We start from the raw sequence: 21,761 nt of genomic DNA, 5'->3' as shown, positions 1-21,761 counted from the left end.
TAAACACGTAAAAATTATTTAATATAATATTACAGTACAGTACTTTGAACCTTCGCAATAAATTTATTTGATTTTAAGTTTAGTTTGTAGAACTCCATTTCAATTTAGAGATTTTTTTTATTTTAACAGTCTTATTAAAAAATTTATAAAAACAGTGTGTTTATAAACAAGTTCTGCTAGTTGTAATTATTATTACGCGTGACAGCTGTTTCACCTTCTGACGGCATTATCAAACTTTGGTAAAGCCACTTACAGACGACGTAAGTGATAACTTTCTTTTTTTATTATTCTGGCTTTATTGATTTCCGAGTAAATTGTCGTAAATTATTATTTGCTAATCCCAATATTATTTGCTAATGCTAATAATTAAGTGAAATTTTAAACAATGCAATAATAGGATTATTGCATTGTTAATTTCACTTAATGTCGTTGGTATTTCCAACTGATGACTCAGGGGTTTATTTCCCTGAATAATTAAGTATTTTGGGGTCTAATTATTATGCATTTCATTACATCCGATAATTTAAACAATTTTTATGTTGAATTGGGGTAAGTTTTATGGCTAAGGGAAGGAGTGGAAGGTGAGGAAGTACCTGGATATTCAGATCTGGTCACCAAATACGGCTAGTCATTTCAAGCAACGTTTAAATTCTAAACCTGGATATTCAGATCTGGTCACCAAATACGGCTAGTCATTTCAAGCAACGTTTAAATTCTGAACCTGGATATTCAGATCTGGTCACCAAATACGGCTAGTCATTTCAAGTAACGTTTAAATTCTAAACCTGGATATTCAGATCTGGTCACCAAATACGGCTAGTCATTTCAAGCAACGTTTAAATTCTGAACCTGGATATTCAGATCTGGTCACCAAATACGGCTAGTCATTTCAAGCAACGTTTAAATTCTAAACCTGGATATTCAGATCTGGTCACCAAATACGGCTAGTCATTTCAAGCAACGTTTAAATTCTGAACCTGGATATTCAGATCTGGTCACCAAATACGGCTAGTCATTTCAAGCAACGTTTAAATTCTAAACCTGGATATTCAGATCTGGTCACCAAATACGGCTAGTCATTTCAAGCAACGTTTAAATTCTGAACCTGGATATTCAGATCTGGTCACCAAATACGGCTAGTCATTTCAAGCAACGTTTAAATTCTGAATTAATTAATCAATTACGAAAAAGCGTGGGGTTAAGAATATTTTTTTTAAATTATAGTTGTAATTTATTGTCGATTTTTTAAAAAAATTGCGATATTTTAAATAAAATTTAATAATTATTGTTTAAATAAATTAGCAATCTGGCAGCATTCATTTGCAGGTGGTCAATCCAATGCAGTCATGACGTTTGTGTGAGTGCTTTCCTTTGTCTCAGTGTGTTGCGCAGCAGTTTTATATGAACCGTTTTTTGATTCATCGGGATTGTTTTTAAAACTATACATTCTTTGTACCTTCAAATTAGTGGAAATAAACTTAAGTGTGTCAAGCTGCTCGTTATATTCCGGTAATTCTGGAAGGCTTTTAACATAAGCAATAATATTCATAAATCACATTCCGCGAAGTTGTAAATAACTAAATTTATTAAAAAATATACGTTGTAGGATAGCCTAGCAAGTAACATTTTGACAGAGCACTTACGGTGATTTAAAAAACAACGGCGCTGTTCAAATAATCCAATTATTATTATTGATAAGTACCTAAGTGAGGAAAATTGTTTTTAAAAGTGCTCAGAATTATTGGACTTCGATTATAAATTCAGGAAATCTACTAATTAGTTTCTTAGTTTCAAAATTAGACTATTTAATACGTGAAACGCGTAAGAGGTGAAACCAAAGCATTCCAGAGGTGAAACAATTTAGATACAAAAATAAAACTGATGTGTACAATACAAGAAGACAATCAGTGATTCGCATACGAAAAATGTGAATAATCATTATTGTTAAATAAAATATTTCTTTTCTGGTACTGGATTATGTAATACGGGCTTCGTTCGCAGCAACACGCGAGAGTTGCGATGTTGCTTTCAAATTTTGACAAAGGATAAAACAGTGGTGACATGTGGTGAAAATATGTTTAATTAATTTTTTATTAAAAAAAAACGTTACCGGACAGCAAAGTGCACATAACATTTTTTACTCCAAATGTGCTAAGGAATAGCTGGTTAAAGTTTGTCGGGTTAGTGCCGATACACCCTGTATAGACCTGATGAAAGACCACCACTCAGAATCGAAACTCAACTATCTAATATATATATTTAGACGTATTTGGTGACCAGATCTGGATAGCCAGATACTCCCCCACCTTCTTTTTTCCCCATTTCCTTCGCCTCACTACTGCCTCACAATATAGCCAATTGGGGATGCCATAGTCTCACTGGCTCCAGACCGCTGGGAGCAGTTGAGACCCGGCAGTGTTCACATACAAAACTTGAGGACCCATTGAACAAGCGTTTTGACAAGAGAGATGACAATGGTATACACGTTGAAGGTGTATATAATCTTTGATTTGATGTAAATGAATGTTTAAAAGATGTATAGTTTTCTCTACTTTCTCTGACGTCCATTGCGTTAAGCGTAATCCTCTTTGGCCCATTCATCCCCTGGTTTTGGGGTTGGTTGGTTGGTACGTTAGTGAGACAGCTTGCTGTGTGCTTCTCTGGCCTATACTACTCCCTTCCACCTTAATATATTATACACAGCGGCACAACCTACAAAATCTAATTACAGAACTACTATCTCCTCCAACTACCTTCACTGGCATACTTAGCCAACTCTCTGCATGTTATCCAACTTTGTGACAACTGCGAGCGCTCTGATGATAATTAGAAGAAAGATTAAATTTAATAATAACGCTCAAGTATTTTTAGGCAATTACAACGTTAGAAGTTGATTAAATTATATTTATATAAAGAATTGTCGTATTTGGGCTACCAAATGTAAAAATGATGTCGTTCTATTTAAAAACTTTTTTAATATTTCGAAATAGTGTTAACGTAACAGCAGTAAAATTAGATTCAAATTACAACATTATACAACAAAACAGTTTACATTAGATTCAAATTACAACATTATACAACAAAACAGTTTACATTAGATTCAAAATATATAATAAGCAGTCCATGACAGATTTTTTTTACTATTTTAGCGATTTTCAAGAGCAGAGTTAGTCGTTTGTTAATTACAGCGGAAAATACCTGTTTTTTAAATTTCCCTTTTCATATGCAATTGCTTTTCGTTTTCAATGTGGCCATAAAAAGTAAAAAAAAATCTTTGTCGGCTGCAATAAAAGCGGAGCGAAAACTTTATGAACTTTGTAGCAAAAGTACCTAAAAAGATATATTTTTCCGAGACACTATCTAGGCTACAAATAAATTCTTTAGAGCTTTGTAATCATTTAAAAAAGATAGCAGCCAAAAATATGGAAACAATTAGTTAGGGATAATATTTTTAATTTTGAATTTGAAATATGACATTGACAGAAGTGACGTAAAATAATAAGGTCCAAATGGTCGAGTAGATAGAGACATTGTCACGGCAAGACATTGATCTTGGGGTCGATTATGTTACCCCTTTATTTAGATTAATTATTATTATCTTCTTCTTTAATGATATAATGTATTTTGTATATTTAAATTTTCAAAAGATTATTACTTTCGGTTAAATCATATCTGTACGGGACGTGTTTGCCTGCAAAAGAAAAGACTGTAAATAATAAGCATCGGCACAAATCAGCCCTCAACCTGGATAATGATTTAAGTAAAACACCGTGAGTTGTTCTATCCAAACCATCATAAAAGGAAGAAGATTCAAATCAAAATTCACATTTTAATTAGATGTATTGTACTGGTATCCAGAACGTACAAAGGAGTGTAGCTTATAGGTACTTCTAATTTCTTACAGCCAACCCAATTCACAAGAAAAAGTTACATGTATTTCAATACAATTGGGTTTTAATACACAGATAGAAACTGAGACAATCGGAATTCTTTCAGAGAAAATATCAGATTGGAGCACATTGTGCATAATCGCGCCATAAGATACAGCAAATGGCGCAGGCGACTGCTGCAGCAGTGGCCAGTTAAATCGGTAGCCAGCAGGAATTGGCCAGCCTTAAGGTGATCAACAGCGGTGGCCAGCACCAGGAATTGGACAGCCTCTAGGTTGTCAGCATTAGTGGCTAATTCAGTCGGTAGCCAGGAGGAATTGGACAGCCTCTAGGTTGTCAGCATCAGTGGCTAATTTAGTCGGTAGCCAGGAGGAATTTGGTCAGCATCAGTGGCTAATTCAGTCGGTAGCCAGGAGGAATTAGTCAGCCTCTAGGTTGTCAGCATCAGTGGCTAATTCAATCAGTAGCCAGGAGGGATTGGCCAGCCTCTATGTGATCAGCAGTACTGGCTAATTCAGTCGGTAGCCAGCGGGTATTCGTCAGCCTTTAGGCTGTCAGCATCTGTGGCTGGTTCAGTCGGTAGCCAGGAGGAATTTATCAGCCTCCAGGTTGTCAACATCAATGCAGCAGGGATTGGCCAGCCTCTAGGTGATCAGCGGCAGCATGGTCATTTGATTATAAGGGCCGCCACACGGAGACGACCCATTATTGTAATGATGACAGATGCGTATGGCTCAACTGATAGAGTGCCGGCAGTAAACAGCTCGTTGCACATAGTTGTAATCTTTAAAATGATTGTGCCGTGATGGAGGAACAGAAGCAAATACAGATTTCAGTTGACACTCAGAAATGGCAAGCACAGATCGCGTTGTTACCGGTGTAGTTTTAAAACTTGAATCCTCCAATACTTTGTTTTAATGGGCTATTTATAATATCTCTTAGAAGCGTTTGTGTGACGTCAGCTTGCAAAAACATGTTTTCGTTTTCAAAATGCAGACATTGTGGTGCGAATAATATTTCCCCCAGTAACAGCTATTTGGCTATGTCAATATTTTCATTTCGTTTTAGAAAAAAGGGTTATCGAACTGTTTCATTTTGGATCCAGTCATTTTGCCGCCTGGTGACAGATAATTGACGCACTTTTAAACTGGTAAATATTATGATTTGGAAAAAGGAGTCATCAAACCCGCAGGTGTGCAACTTTAGCCACAATGGATATTGAATGCAATAAAATCATTTTTCATGTTCGATACAATATCAAAATAAATAAAATTTGCTAAACATCTGCAATTATGTAAACCTTAGGTAAGCTGCTGTCTATTTCCCTGAGGACACATATTTTTAGTAAAAATAATGTTTGTTTATTTCATCTGCCCTATAAAAGCATACTTTTGATGTGTTAATAAAATGGCACACATATTTAACACATGAACTATGGTGGCTTGATGGAAATTCTCTATCAATGGTGTAGGGGCGCGCAATGCCACTAGGCGACGGCCTGGACAAGACTGTTTTCCGATAGCGACTCGCCCCAGCTACTCTATGCGGCACGAATACAGCGAACACACCCTTACCTCTGCGAACATCTCTGAGGCGCTGCATCGCCAAGGGAGGCCAAACAGCGCCCCATGTGCATGGTTATACTGTACTCAGAGTGTGTTCATGACTCCTTGCGTGTACCATGTCCAAAATTCGTTAGTGTAAAAGCTCACCTTAGTACTGGACTTTTTAAATCTCCTGGCGAGAATGCTGGCTCGCACGCTCAGTACTCTTCTTTGAATTTTTACTTCATTTTTATAATTTTGGTATCATTTAAGTCATAAGTGATGACATGCACGAAATATTTTATTTCGTTGCGTATTTTATAACAACAACAATACTAAGGACGGGTTGTTTCGGAAAATTTGAACAATTCATCAAATTTAAACGTTCATTTTCGGGTTCTGTGAAAGACTTATTCAATTTCTGTTTTTATATCATTGTAGGCTAGTTGCTTGACAAAACTGAAATAAAAACAGAACTTGAAAAAATCTTTCACAGAACTTGAAAATGAACGTTGAAATTTGATGAATTGTTCAAATTCTCCGAAACAACCCGTCCTTAGTATCAAGTGTAACAGTCGATTGTTTCAACTCTGCGTTATAAAACTAGTTAATCCACAATAAATCACTGCAATAAATAATTTCTCGGTGGTATCTCAATAACTATTGCCATTCGAAACCGTTGGTGTTTTTAAACCGTACTCTGTGCAAACATTATTATAAATTTAAAACGAAAAGTGACATTTACTCACGAAACTGAGTGAGCTGAATATACATTTATAATAGTAGTTCCCGCTTAGTGCTGCAGGGTTGTCAAAACTTAATTCTTGTCTAAAATTAAAAAATAATATTTATTTTATTGTCATTATGAATAATAACGATAGTGCCGTGTCATCATTAAATATGGCGACAGAATCAATTAGTGCCCTCCATAAAGCCATCACCGATCCTGCACTTAAAATCACCAGGGATCAAATGACAAAAATATTGTCACTACTATCAACCGTCTCTGGAAAAATGACAGACGTAGGAGTGAAGGTGGGGATTCTCGTGGGTAAAATTGATACTTATGAAAGGACAATTGATAAGCAACAATTTCCAGTAAACTGCTCTTCAATAAATGATTTGCTCGCGGAATCAGAAGAAAGAAAAATCCGATCGAAGAATATCATTCTCTTTAATGTTCCGGAGAGCATATCGGAATCTACTGCAACGACTATCGCAATGGATAAAGAAAAAGTCGTTTCAGTAATAAGTGATATTAATAGCGAAATCATACTAAATGTCGTTAAGATGTATCGACTGGGTGTACAAAGAGTTAACAAAACAAGACCAATTAAGATCGAATTTAACGAATCTGTATCGGCGCGTGAGGTTTTATCAAGAAGTGCAAGAATCAAAAATGGTATCAAGGCCAGTAATGATCAAACTAATTTGCAGAGGGCTCAACTTCAGGATTTACGAAACGAACTTGACACGAGGAAGAAAAACGGTGAAACAAATATCACAATCAAATACGTGAACTCAGTCCCAAAAATTATAAACTGTGTACCAAAAAACTACGACAGCAAATAATAAAGTGCTATTATCAAAATGTGAGAGGGATCCGCACCAAACTTCCCATTTTGGTAGCATCGGCAGCAACCATCAGCAGTGATATTTTCTTTCTATCCGAAACATGGCTTGACTCGGGAATTAAATCTGCTGAATTAGGCTTCCCTAATTTTAATATATACCGCACGGACAGAAATTCTAAAACAAGTGCCAAAACACGAGGGGGTGGTGTAGCCATTGCTATCTCAAAAAATCTCAGTTCCTCAAAAATATCCACGAAGAACCCAAGCATCGAGCAAATTTTTGTCGAAGTGAACACTTCTGGCGGAAAAATAATAGTGGGATGTGCGTACCTACCTCCGAATTCTGACGTTCAATGCTACAGCAATCACTGTGAAGAGGTTGAATCAATTTGCGCCCAATACCCTCATACAAAATTACTTCTAGTTGGTGATTACAACCTCCCACATTACGACTGGTGTAATATAAGTACTGACAATTATTGTTCCAATGTTAAAATTCGTGAAGTTAGAGATATGGCCCTGTTCTTGGGACTAACTCGGTGTAATTGTGTTCATAACATAGGTGGCCGTACATTGGACTTGGTCTTGTCTAATGTGTCTGATATATGTGTTGTGAGAAGCACAGAAATACTTTTGCCCGTCGATGTTTACCATCCACCACTAGAAATATGTATGTCTAATCTTAAACCAATTCCCACTGTAAAAAAGATAGAAGAAACTCGCAATTTCAAAAAAGCAGACTATGTTCTAGTTTCTAACTTTCTTAAACAGAGTGACTGGTCATTTTTAGATACTGATGCTGATATTAATGTACAGCTTGTAAAATTTTACTCCATTGTTAATTCTGCAATCAAAAAATTTGTACCTTTGACAGTTTATAGGGAAACTGAATTTCCGAAATGGTTCTCAAAAGAACTGATTGACTTAATTTACGTCAAAAAAATATCGCACAAGAGGTTCAAACAAAGTCGCCTGGCTATCGATTATACTGCCTTTCAAAAAATGAGGGCAGAATGCAATAAGCTCTCTACTAAATATTATAACAGTTACATGAGTGTTGTCGAAAGCTCTCTCATAGAGGACTCAAATTTCTTTTGGAAATATATTAAATCCCAAAAATAAAATGGAACTTATATACCTAGTACTATGTCATTCGATTGTAAACAATCACAAAATTTACAGGAAACTGTTAATCTATTTGCTGAGTTTTTTGGTGGTGTATATGTTAGTAATAGTGTAGACAGTAAGTACTCTTGTTCTAATTTGGTTGAAAACCTTGATATATCTGACTGTACAGTAACTATAGAGGACGTTATGTCTAAGCTGAAGAGTATCGATTCCCGCAAATTCTCAGGACCCGATAAAGTTCCACCTAGATTCCTAGTTAATTGTATGCATTCATTGTCACATCCCATACATAAGTTATTTATGAAGTCACTCTCATCAGGGGTGTTTCCTGACCTTTGGAAGTTTAGTCATTTGACGCCTATTTTCAAAAAAGGAAATAAGAGCGAAGTAACAAATTATAGGCCAATATGCATAATGTCTACTTTACCCAAACTTTTCGAAAGCCTAGTACTAGACAAGTTGATATCTCAATTTAAACGAGTAATCTCACCAATTCAACATGGATTTATTAAAGGAAGATCAACGCTTTCCAATTTAATATTATACACTAATGATATCGTTAATGGCTTTATCACATCATATCAAACTGACTCCATATATACTGACTTCAGTAAAGCATTTGATAAAGTAAACCACAGAATCTTAATACGTAAATTAAAATTGTTGGGAGTGAGAGGGAGCATGTTTGAATGGTTTAAGAGTTATCTGTTGGGAAGGTACTTAGCGGTAAAGGTTGATTCATTCACTTCTTACAAATTTGCGGCATCAAGTGGAGTACCGCAGGGATCTCATCTGGGCCCAATATTATTTTGTTTGTTCATCAATGACATAGTAAATATTTTTAGCAAAGTCAAAGTTCTGTTATTTGCTGATGATTTAAAGATCTACAGAATAATTAAAGATGATAATGATCCGCGCTATTTTGCAGTCGAATCTGAATAAACTATTTGCTTGGTGTTCAGAAAATGATTTGCAACTAAATATTAGTAAATGCCAGATTATTTGTTTTTACAAAGGTAAAAATCCTCTTCATTTTTCTTATTTCATTAATGGCGCTAATCTTCTTCGAGTTTCACAGATTCTAGATCTCGGTATCTTATTCCACGAAAGTCTACAGTTTAACTTACACATCGATGAAACTACTAGCGATGCAATGAGAATGCTCGGTTTTATTTTGAGAATGGGGGCAAAGTTTAAAAATGTGTTAACTTTAAAACATTTATATTGCTCATTAGTACGAAGTAAAATAGAATATAATTCAACAGTATGGTCACCGTTCTACAAAGTCCATTCTCAAGCCTTAGAAAAGGTACAAAATAAATTTTTTCGGTACATCAATTTTAAAATGAATATTCCCATCGAATTTATAAATTATAATAACTTACGTACCGAAACCAGACTTCTCAAACTATCGGATAGAAGAGTTCTAACTGATATATTATTTTTATTCAAAATTATCAAATCTCTCATTGACAGCCCTGAATTATTGGAATTAATTTATATGAATGTACCTGCCAGACAAACTCGAAGCATAGACACTTTTAAATGTAACAATAACCTCAATACTAACTACTCTTTGTACTCACCAATTCCAAGAATTCATCACCTTGCAAACAAATATTGTAAACTTATCGACATATTTGGTGTTAATAACTTTGAGAGTTTCAAAAGGCAACTAATTTTAGACCTTTTTGCTAAGTATTAACTTGTAGTATTTATTAGCTTAAAAAAAAAGGTCTAGCCTTCATACTTTTTTATACCTTCATACATTTACTTTACCATATTATTTTCTAATTACCTTATGAATAAATTATATTTAGCTATTTTATCCATGTACATGTTACACTTATATACATATACTGTCAACTTACTATGTAAAAGCCCAATAGGGCGTTAATAAATAATAAATAAATAAATAAATAAATTTTAAGATTTGGTCCGCCGAGACATGTAGGCGGAATGATAACCGTACAAGTATTTGCTTTAAATATCAGCAGTGATGATTTTTTAGCATTGTAAATTAGCCCGTGACTGAACGTATGCTAGACATATGGCCAGAAGTTTCCTCATTGCTCTTACCGATGGGACTAGTATGACCATGTTGTCTAGTAATATTTTCTTACATGGCCCTGTAATATGGTATCCAATTCTTGTTTTATTCATTCCTTTACTGAGCTCATCCATATACACGTTGAACAGCAATTGGGACATTGAGCCTCCTTGTCTAACGCCGTACTTTAGTTTAACTGCTTCTAATAGGCTATTTGTTATTATTGTTACATCTGACCCTTTTTTTAACTTATTATTCTTGCTCAGTTCTATTGGGTTAAATAGTTAGTGCTTTTGTAGTAATATTGATATTCTTATTAAGGAAAAAGGGTAGAGATTTTGCCTAAATAGAGAAAAAAACTTAGTGTAGTAAATATTTGTAAAGACGATGGCGGCTTAATATCTGGTGTTGGTAAAGACGTTAAAATGGTTATCTTAAAAGAAAGGGGTTTGAAAAATAATTGTTCTGATCGCATTTTGAATCGTGTTCACATTTTAAATTTTAGGATATGATTTGAGATTATCACGACCAAAAATATTAATGTGATTTATTATTATTGTGCTACCTTCTTCATTAACCAACGTTTCGGACAGCATAACAGTGTCCATCATCAACGAGTAACAGTAAAATAACACATCTGCTTTGATAATGGAGACTGTAATGATGTACCGCAACAAGTCGTAATACTCCAAAAATGAATCACAGTCCAATATTGGAAAATGCTCTTTCAAAAAAAAAAAAACATTTAAGAATAAATAAGTCAAGTATTGGATAGTTAAAATTTGTACAATAAATAGGGTTGCGTTTGCACCAAGCAATTGTAAAGAGTCTTCTACAAAAAAGACTGCTAGGTACTCCAAGATGCATTTGGTATTGATATTTAAGAACTAATGATAATAATGAAAATTGTAAATGAAATCTTTGTTTGTAACCAGCTCTGTCATTAAGAGCTCAATTGACAGCCTGCCATCGTTGCTACTATAACATTCCATATATCAACTAGGAACACAAGACAAAATGTAACATTTTTCTGCGTCACGTACACAACCAACTATCACATATAATCACTAACCAATAAACTGCATGATATGGGCAACAAGTTTGGGGGTACTATTGATATATTTACTGATTCCATTTATAGAATTATGCGTTATCTGCACCAGCACCTATTTGCTGAATCCTACAAATTAAAGTAGTGTGGGTAATATAGTTTTAGTGATTTGTCTTACAGCATTGTTAAAGTTTCCATTTTATTTTATACTACGCGCGTTGTGCTGGCGTCTTCGTGTTAACGGAACCACTAAAGTAAGTTAGTAAAGTGTTACTTCTTTTGAAACTGATTTATAACCTTTCAGTTCTGACTTATGACAACTTCTTAGGGCGGAATAACCCTCAGTATTAAGTAATAGGCTTATCCTCTACCAATTTGTTGCCCCTATTAAACCCATCAGTAGGGTCGACTGATTTGTACTAAATCTAATGTCATTAGTACCAAAAGTAACCCTTCGAAAAAAAAAACACTTTACGCACATTTGAATATGTTTTTTTAATGCATTAAAAAAACAACAGAATATATATTTTTTAACAAAGTGAAAATATTTAAAGATACATTATACATTATTTTCCAATAAGAGGTGTTATTTTGAATAGCCCGCTATTTCGGTAGATATTATTTTTCAAGCTATCATTTTTTGACATTTGACAAGTAGAAACTTTGTCATTAATAAAAATGGAACGATATACGCTTCAACAACGCATTAAAAATATTAAAATTCACTTGAGTGAATCAAATGCAAATCATCTTGAGTGATGAGGCTCATTTCCACCTCGGTGGCTTCGTCAACAAGCAAAATTGTCGCATCTGAGGCTCGGAAAACCCAAGAATTATTGTTGAAAAGCCTCTCTATCCTCAACGTGTGACTGTTTGGTGCGGTGTTTGGTCCGGCGGAGTCATTGGACCTTAATTTTTCGAAAATGAGGCTGGAGCAACAGTTACGGTGAATGGATTGCGCTATCGAGAGATGATAAATGTTTTTTTGTGGCCGAAATTGGATGGCATTGATCTGGACAACGTTTAATTTCAACGTTGTTTCAGCGCTACGTGCCGCATAAGCGATGAAACCATTGATATTTTACGATTGAATATCAATATAACACCTCTTATTGGAAAACTCTGTATATTACCTTTTTAACCTTACCTTTTATACCAAATTAACAATTTTATTCATCGTTTTCTACACAATCAAAACTGCCCAAAACCAGTGAAACTATGGCATAATCATTTTGAGAGATAAGGCTGAAGGAAGTGGGGGAAGGGAATGACCGATAAAGAAGGGGAAAATGAAAATTGGGAAATCCACGGCTATAAAGGTTTAGTCTGTAAATATAGATAAAGCCATATCAAGCAACGTTGGAATTCAATTCTAGGTGGAACATCACCAAAGCGATTGTGTGACGGACTACTTATTTTACTTTCAGATGGGGTGCAGTTATACAATGCTATCAATTATATTATACATTTTGAAAAAACCTGATAATTTTTTATTTGTCCCTTCATTCAGATTTTTGACCTTTGAATCGAGAACCAAGAAGAGTACCGGCCGTCACAGATGTTGTCAGTTGTCATCCCTACTTAAACTTAAACTAGAATGTAAAATAAAAATAATCTTCAATTCTGTAAGATTATCTTCTTTCTGTTTGTAGAAATTCCATGAATAACTTAATCATGAAAAATTCTGCTACTTTTTGTTTTTCGATTAAAAAAATTATTTCTTTCATTTCAAATTTGGAAAAAGATCAACGTTTCGTTCGGAAAATCTTGTTACAAATATACATTTTGGACCCCAGGGCCGTTTATCAAGTTACTATGACGACGCAATAAAAATACAAATAGCTCATTCTTTATCGTCTCCGTGTGTATTTGTAATTGAAACATAATAAAAGATTATACGAAAAAATAACGATTGATTTATTTACTTGATGTATATCTATTTAATTACAAGGACAATAAAGGAACACCAAGCCGCCATTGATTGAATAATCAATTTACGAGTATTTAATTTTTCACCATTTATACACAGACCGGGGTTTTTTTCAATTTCAATTTAGCTTGTGGAATGCTAATTTATTGTTACCTTTTCAATTATTAATTCGGCAATGAAGTTTTACTACCAACACGCGAAGGCTTCCTCTTTTCAGATGTCATAAAACATTCGACATCATTGAGTCTTCCTAAATAATAAAAGAAATAGGATATTTTCAGTATAAATTATTTGAGCCTCTAAGAAAACTAAAAAAGCTTAAAAGTTATTCATTTGAATCAATCAACTAAGAAAACATCAATACGTAAAAAAAGAACATGGCTAGGTAGGCTCTTTGAGAAATTATCTCATTATAATAAAACGGTTCTCAGCAATTTTGTCAAAATATAAAAACACTTTCAGAGTTGTTTTTTAGAAAAATATTTTCAACAGTACGAATATAAAATAATGTATGTTATTATTTAGTTGTCTTAACTATATAGCTAAATCTCGCGAAAAGTAAGTTTCAGCGTAAGTCTATTTGCACAGCTTTTCTGCCTGAAAATTCAATTTTTATTAAAAAATTATTTTGGTGAAATTTTGTAGAAATCATTACTTTTATTATAATGAAAAAAATGATGATAATAGTACCTCATTGCGTAAATCTAAACTTATATGAACTTATGGCGTAATATTTTTTCATTTAAATTCGTACAGGTAATGAATAACCGTCACGAGATAAACCAATTTGGCCGACATCGTCGTAAGAAACAATAACTCCCGCGGAGGCGATGGCATCGGAGAAAGCGGTCCCTAATCGAGATATATTGGAATTTTAAATAAACTAAAGGGATGACTTTCACCCCGCGGCCCTCCGCAGGCTGTACATAAACAGAATACATTACCAAAGCAAAGTGGCACTTTGTATTTTAATTCTGTCATTACTTCCGCGCGGCTGGCAATAAAATAAAGATCGTTACACACCGTTGAATGTCCTTTTTACATCCTTAAATACAGTGGCGGATTGGCGTAAGGAATGGGCCCTGGATTTAATAATTCTAAAGGCAAAATTCAACTTTGAGAAGCAAGCGGAAATTTTAGAACAGTAATAAAAAAAAGGACGCATTCAACAGAATGAAGAGAATACATCGATGCAAATTCACATGATATGAATAAAATAAAGAATGGCACGGTAGGTACATATTTTGAGTATGTGAAAAAAACGGAAAATACTAGAAAGTACAAAGTTTTGCGCGTCATTTGTCACAAATGTTCATGTAAAACTTTAAAGATTTTTGAAGCAAACTAACAAAACTATTCAACCTAGCATTACTAGTTTATTTATTTATTTTTATTTTGGTACAATATTTTTTACAATTAATGATAATTTTGAGTTATCCAGTAATGTTGGCCTCACTAGGTGACTTACCCGTGCTGAGGCCTTCATTTTATAATATAATCCACATAATACATTTAAAGAGAAAATAATACATTTAAAATATAATCTTGGGTGTTTGTGAGTGATGTGTGTTTTATATTGGTTTTGTGTATTACGTGTAGGTTTTTTTAAAAATTTTATGTTATGAAATTTTGGTAATATTGTCTTTTTTGTTCTTCAATCTATTTTATAATTTTGTTTCTGAATTTAATTTTGTTTTTAGTTAGAATAGCATGAATGCCACAGACATTCAGATTGATAAAAAAAAATAAATATAGACCAGCCAATCAAGGAAAGGGGAACGAATCTAGTTGAGAGTAGCGCTGGAGGCGGCGTGACTGTCACACCATCGGTGATTTGTCAACAAATGAATCTGAAAGTAAACACGCAATTCGCATTGTAATATCACTAATAAATTATTTTGTTACACTATTTAATTAGTCACTTTTTCAAATGTATTATAATTTACCAACCTCATTCATTTTTAGCTTCACACCGCCTGGCGGTTCGTCTAAAAGCGAGCATTCTGATCGTGCGCATAGAAGTCCCGCGAAGGACTGCGCTGAAAAACCTGTGCCTTATTTAGCGAACTTTACTTTTTTTTATTTTTTTTTATTGTTGATACATTTTTTTTACAATATTTCATATTTCAATTCAGTAATGTTGGCCTCACTGGGTTGTTTACCCGTGCTGAGGCCCCCATTTTATAATTTAAGAATTTATACATTTAATAAAAAAAAGAAAAACAACATTAAAATAAAGATAAATTTAAAATAAAAATAAAGATTAAAAATTAAAATATAATAATAACACTAAAAGAAAAATATCAAAAGAGAATGTAAATCGGCATTTATAATGATATATGTGTTTGTGCGTGTTGCGTGTTTTATATATTTTTTTGTGTTGCGTGTATATGTTTTATTCTTTTATGTTATAGAATTTTGGTAATATTGTCTTTTTGTTCTTTAATCCATTTTTTTATTTTGTGTTTGAATTTATTTTTATTTTCCTCAATTTTTGTTTCAAGTGGAAGACTGTTGAATGCTTTAATAGCGTGGTATTTATGGTGTCTTTGTCCAAAGGTAGTGTTTACCGTCGGAGTTTTTATGTTTTCTTTGTACGCTTGTCTGACCGGTCTATTAGTGATATTTTGTGTTTGTTGGGGTTTGTTTTTTTGGTCGAAAATGTAGTTTAGTAGTGTTTTAACATATAATTGGCGTATATCAAGTACGTCACAGCTTTTAAATATTTGGTCTGTGTCGGTTAGTTTATGTTTTTTGAGTATTACCTTTAATATCGTTTTCTGTGCGATTTCTATTTGAGCGATAGCTGCGTTTGTTGCTCCTCCCCAAGCAATTATTCCATATTCTATTATTGATTGGCATATTGCATAATATATTGTTTTCAATTGTTTTATTTTATATATGTTTCTTATGTTTAGGAAAATGTGTATTGTTCTGAGGAGTCTATTTGTGATTTGTTTGATGTGATGTGTCCATCTAAGATTATGGTCAATTACGATTCCTAGATACTTTATTTGTTCTGTTTTTTCTAGAGGGGGGCAATCGCAGATGTTGGTGTTTATGCATTCGTGTATTTTTATGGTGTTTGTATTGTTTTTTGGCTGTCCTGTGTTAGTTATGCTGTACGTTGTGTATTTTGTTTTCGATATGTTTAGTGTGAGTGTATTTGAGTCCAACCATTTTTTCACTTGCGTGATTCCTAGATTCGCTATGTTATAAACCTTATTCCAATCCTTAGATTTAAATAACTTTAATAACTTTACTGCGCAGGGTCTGGATAATTCAATGTACATTCCATTTACAAGATATGGGAAGATTTTCTCTTTGTGTGAAATTGATAATATCATTGAAGGATACATAATATAAAATGATACTATTAGATGACTATTTAAAAAAATAATCGTATCATTTTAAAGAACTTAGGCTTATTTATTTAGATAAAAAAATACTCTCCTTCTTCATGAATGATTTTTAAGGTATTAACGTGAAACCTGGTGCTAATGTAACTTTATTAATGGTTATTTGAAGAATTTGGGTCAACTTTAATTAGCTTACTTAGTACACTCCTGTGTAAAACATCGAAATTTCTCTTGCTTAGCATTACATTCAGCTAAGAGGAAGTTAATAGAGCTCGACTCTCACTGAAGCAAATCCCTAACGTATTTACATCGTTTTGGAAATCTTATGCAACATTTTTATTATCAATTCTCCTTTCTGTTATTTGATTATTATTGCCCAAATCAGAATAAACCCTTTGAAGCGTTATTCGAGAGAGTGGGCTTTAAGCTAATAGGACCTCTGAAGGATGTTGCTTTTAACAGTAAATGGGAGAATATTTTTTTAACACACTAAAGGGAATATTACACGAGCCGGGCGAAATAAAAAATCGGGAAATGTTGAATAAAAAAGTGCCAAAACATATAAATGTAACTTCAGAATGAATGGTTTGAAGTAACGGGATGAATAAAAATGTTGCTTATCTTGTTTTCCAATCTATTTTTCAGTCAGATACAATCAGTCTCTAACTAACCAACTAACCAATGCTATTTCTTCTCACGTATAAGCAGAGAGGATGAAACGCAGCATAACACATTCTCCTACCTAATTCATATTCATACATCTCATACATACTTATTTTCATCTTCGTCCTTTTAAATTATGGCATAATTTATAGTAAACGTATATTTTTCCATCCTTTTCCTTTTAAAATGTAATTTTTTTTTCTTCTCTCCTTTTTAAAATAATAGTTCATTATATTTTTTAGCAATCAGATATCAATGTGTATAATGGTCAGCCTACATTTTTACTACATTATACTGTAATGAATTGACTGGAATTAGATTAATAGGTACCCAATTCGTAGAAAAGGTAATGTAACAATATTTTTATCTTCATATATAACTTTGTGTTAATTTGTTAAATTATTAACCTCACCACAGGTTTGTCCTTGTGAGGTTGAAATTTCTAACATAAAAAGATACAATGTAAAGAAACAACGAACAATACTTTTCTTCTGTTATATCAAAACTTCAAATAATCCGACTCAAATCTCTATAATATAGTAATATTTCTGCTTTCCTAGGGCATCTCCATTTCTTTCGTTATTTAATAACTTCTATTGGTTAATCTATCCATTTGTCTAAAGTAAGCAAGCGTCCTCTTTTAACCTTATACGTCACGTTAATACGGCCGAGCGTAATTTTATCACTCACACCTCTCACGGATCTAATTATTACTGCATTAAGTCAACTATAATGCTTCCTCTGCCAAATTTATAACTCTGGTTCTAGGACTCAATTATGGACTGCTTCCTCTTTTGAAAAGTCAAAGGATTAAGAACCTTTTATTACGATCGATGAAAATTAAGAATTTCACAAAATAAAGAAAAATGAAAATTAAAGGAATTTATTTTTTTATTACGATTCAACAATAATAAATGAATTAGATATCTGATTTTATTTCAAATATGATATTATAAAAAAGAGATAAAAAATATTGCTTTAACCGTACATTTTTGCTTTGATACTTGCCACGACGTAAAATTGAATATTAGGGTATACCAATTTTCATTGAAGTTTTGAATATTCATTCATAACAAGAACAATTAACCCAAGCACACATAAATAAAGTATTTTACTAACATAACAAAAGAGTACAAACTTAAAAAAAAAAGAAGTTTCCTGGAATAACTTCACAAGGCTTTCTATGGAAAAGCCTATATTCTACTATGCGTTACGTAATTTGTTTTCTTGTGGATAGAGCTGCAGATTTCTCGAGGCGCTCCTGTTCCTGTTACATTTCTCCATACCATGTTGGATGTAGAATATAGGAGGAAAGTAACACATAGCTTGTAGAATTGTAAAACGCTGGTGTAGGTCTGCTAACTAGGAAAATGGTATGCCGTACACACCAAATACGTAATTTTAATATTAAAAGACACATTTGTATCTTCTATTATTAAATTTGAGCTTTTGGCTTTCACCCTTTAAAGGTATTCTAAACACTAAACCACTGATTAAAGGCATAGAACCAAAATAAATGGATATTAGTTTTAACTTGGCAATTTTTTCGCACAGTGGTCTTTTAAACATTCAATACGGTACTTACGTAAATCAAACTAATAAGGTAAATATTTCAGAAAAATATTTGTACATGTAAGGTAGAACTGAACATATTTTCATATATATGTGATAAGTGATACATTCCAGCAGTAGATACCCCTAATATCACCCTGATGTGGGACCACGGTTCTTCTCATTTCTACGGCCTTAATACGTACTTCAACCGAAAATTGGGTTAGCTGTAAGCAATATGATTTAACTATAAGCTATACCCTTTGTATTTTACGTTTATTTTGCAGAGTAAAGGTTTTTTGAATTTGATATAACAATTCGACTGGCTCCGGGCAGTTGGGAATCACGTTACAATAATAAACATTATTCTAATAATATATCTATTTTAGAATAACTTACACAATGGTTAAATGAGCGACAGCTTGGTAAAAAAAAACATAAATCGTTTAATTTTTCATTTTTTTGATTATTGAATGGGGAGTCATAGATAATCTATATCTGACAGGTTACTAAGATTGTAAAACTAGGTATGATTCAAGTTGCAATGGTGATACATAAATTTTTTGTTTTGCGTAATCGAAGAATCGTAGATTATGAAACGTGTGTTTGAAATCACTGCACCAAGGAGAAAATATGTCTCAAGGGAAAGAAGAAGGACTCAGCAGGTATTTTCAGCATAATTCACATTCTTCATCCAGTTAATTTGCACTGCGTTCATTTTCATTTATTTTTTATTTTTCAACATAATTGTATTTCATAAAGTTGTCCCACTGGGATTTCCCCTGCTGGGGAAGACATTTTAAATTTTCAGAAATTTTTATTTTATTTCATTAAATTTTAATTTTAATATATTCTGATCTAATGTAATCTATTTATCTATCTCACTTCAATCAACCTGAGTTTGGTTGCAATATTCTGTCAATTTCGTGTCTCCCTGTGTCCCAGATCCATTATTTTATGAACGCTTTAAACATATTGATATTTGTTTGATTTTTTTAGGAGAGTGATAATTTGTTGGAAAGTTTAATACAGTAGTAAATGAAATTTCTCTGTCCGAAAGCTGTCTTCGTTTTTGCTTGTTGGATGTATTTTTGATTGATGGATCTAGTGATTATGTTAGGTATGTTCGTTAGTAGATCAAGTTTATTTTTTATGAGCTTAAATAAGCATGGTTTTAGCATGAAGTTGTTAAAGTGACATGATGTTTAGATTTTTAAAAATATAATCGGAGCAAGTTCTGATAGGTACTTTGAATAGTATTTTCAAGATTAATTTTTGCGTTATAATTAGGGTATTTGCACTTCCCCATCCAATTATTTCATATTCTAATGAAGATTGACATATGGCCATCTAGATTCTAATGAGTTCTCTTTTGTCAAGAACATTTTTGATTTCTTTAAAAAAAGTATGTATGTCTTTTTAAATTTGTGAGTTGTACAGTTTATATGTTCTATCGATTTAAGATTTTTTGTCGGTTTCTATGCCGATACCTTATGTGCTTGACCTTTTCCAATAATGGAGAGGCGCATAATCGTTTTTTATCTTGTCAATCATGGATTTTTATATTGAAGTTCGATAATTCATCTTCATTGTTGTTTATTTTAAAAACAATATATTTAGTTTTCTCCCTATTCAGGAGGAGTGTGTTAATTTTAGCCATTTCTTGATATTGTATAAAGAAGCTTCAGCTTTATTGAATGTTTGCTCCCAGTCATCTCCATTTGTGAGGATAACGGTGTCACCGGCAAAACTTATAATTTCACCATCGGTTTTAATATTGCACAAGTGGTCAATGTATGTTAAAAACAAGGTCGGACCCAAAAGACTACCCCGGGGCACACGAAATTTTATGTCAAGTGGTAGGATAGTTTTATTACCAATTTTTACAATTTGTTTTCTATTTGTATGTAGCTTTTGAAAAATCGTAATTCTTTATCTGTGATCCCATGTCATCAAATTTTTTAAAAAGGTACTTCTGGTTTATGGTGTCAAAAGCTTTTGAGAGATCGAGAAATGATTCAATGCATTTAGGTGAATCTAGATTTTTGATGTTGGCAAAGTATTTATTAGTAAAAATTAATAATAGACATGTAATCATTATCAGTTTATATTATTTCAATGTGTTTACCTTTTTTGTGTTTTGTGTAGGCTAGTTCTTTAATTATTTGCATACGTTTTGGGTCATTATTTTGACTAAAATGACTATCCATCATTTTTTTTAATAATAATTTGGTTCCGATGTTTTTGTTAATTTAAAGCATATTTTCCTGTATTTCTAAGAAAAAATATTTGGGATAGATTAAATGGATTGTTTTTTAGTTGTTGGTGAAGAAAATCTCTATTTATTATGCATGCATTTAAGTAGTCCAGGTGTGATCCAAGGTTTCAGAATTTTGTTTGTATGTGCAATTTTAAGTTTGTTTTATCGTTGAACTCATTTTTATCTTATTATGTAAATGCTCAACAAAGAGTTGCCAAGCATCTTCCAGGTTTTGAGTATCGTATGTTCTTTTCCATGTCTCATTTTTCAACTAGGTTTTCAATTTATCATAGTTAATCTTTATTTTAATTTGAAATGTATTTTCTATATTGGAAAACTTTATTTGTTATTGTACATTTAGAATCAGGGTGTAGTGATCAGTGATAGTTGATTGGTGTATAGTTGTTGTTAGTTTTAATCATGATGTGGTATATGTAAGTATGAGTGGGTGTTAATTTTTTAGTATTGCATTCTATTCTAGTTGGTTTGACAAGTGATGAAAGTATCCCGTGAGAGAGGAGAAGAATAAAATAATCGTGTGACTGCGGGTGCCGCTTTGCAGTGTCGAGGATGTTGATGTTTATGTACAGGTTCCTGTTATCTAGTACTCAGGTAAGTGAGGAGTCTAGTGATTCCAGAAAAGGTTGTTATGTTGGAGGTCGCAGGAGCCCTGAAGATTGCAAAAATGCAAGAATAATGATTTAATTTTATTTTTATGCAGTTTGCATCGTGGAAGTCAAACTCTTGAACATATCCTTCTA

Source organism: Hesperophylax consimilis, chromosome 9, assembly GCF_061612785.1.
Source record: "Hesperophylax consimilis isolate HC1 chromosome 9, BYU_Hcon_1.0, whole genome shotgun sequence".
NCBI lineage: Eukaryota > Metazoa > Arthropoda > Insecta > Trichoptera > Limnephilidae > Hesperophylax > Hesperophylax consimilis.
Note: the sequence above shows the minus strand (reverse complement) of the source record.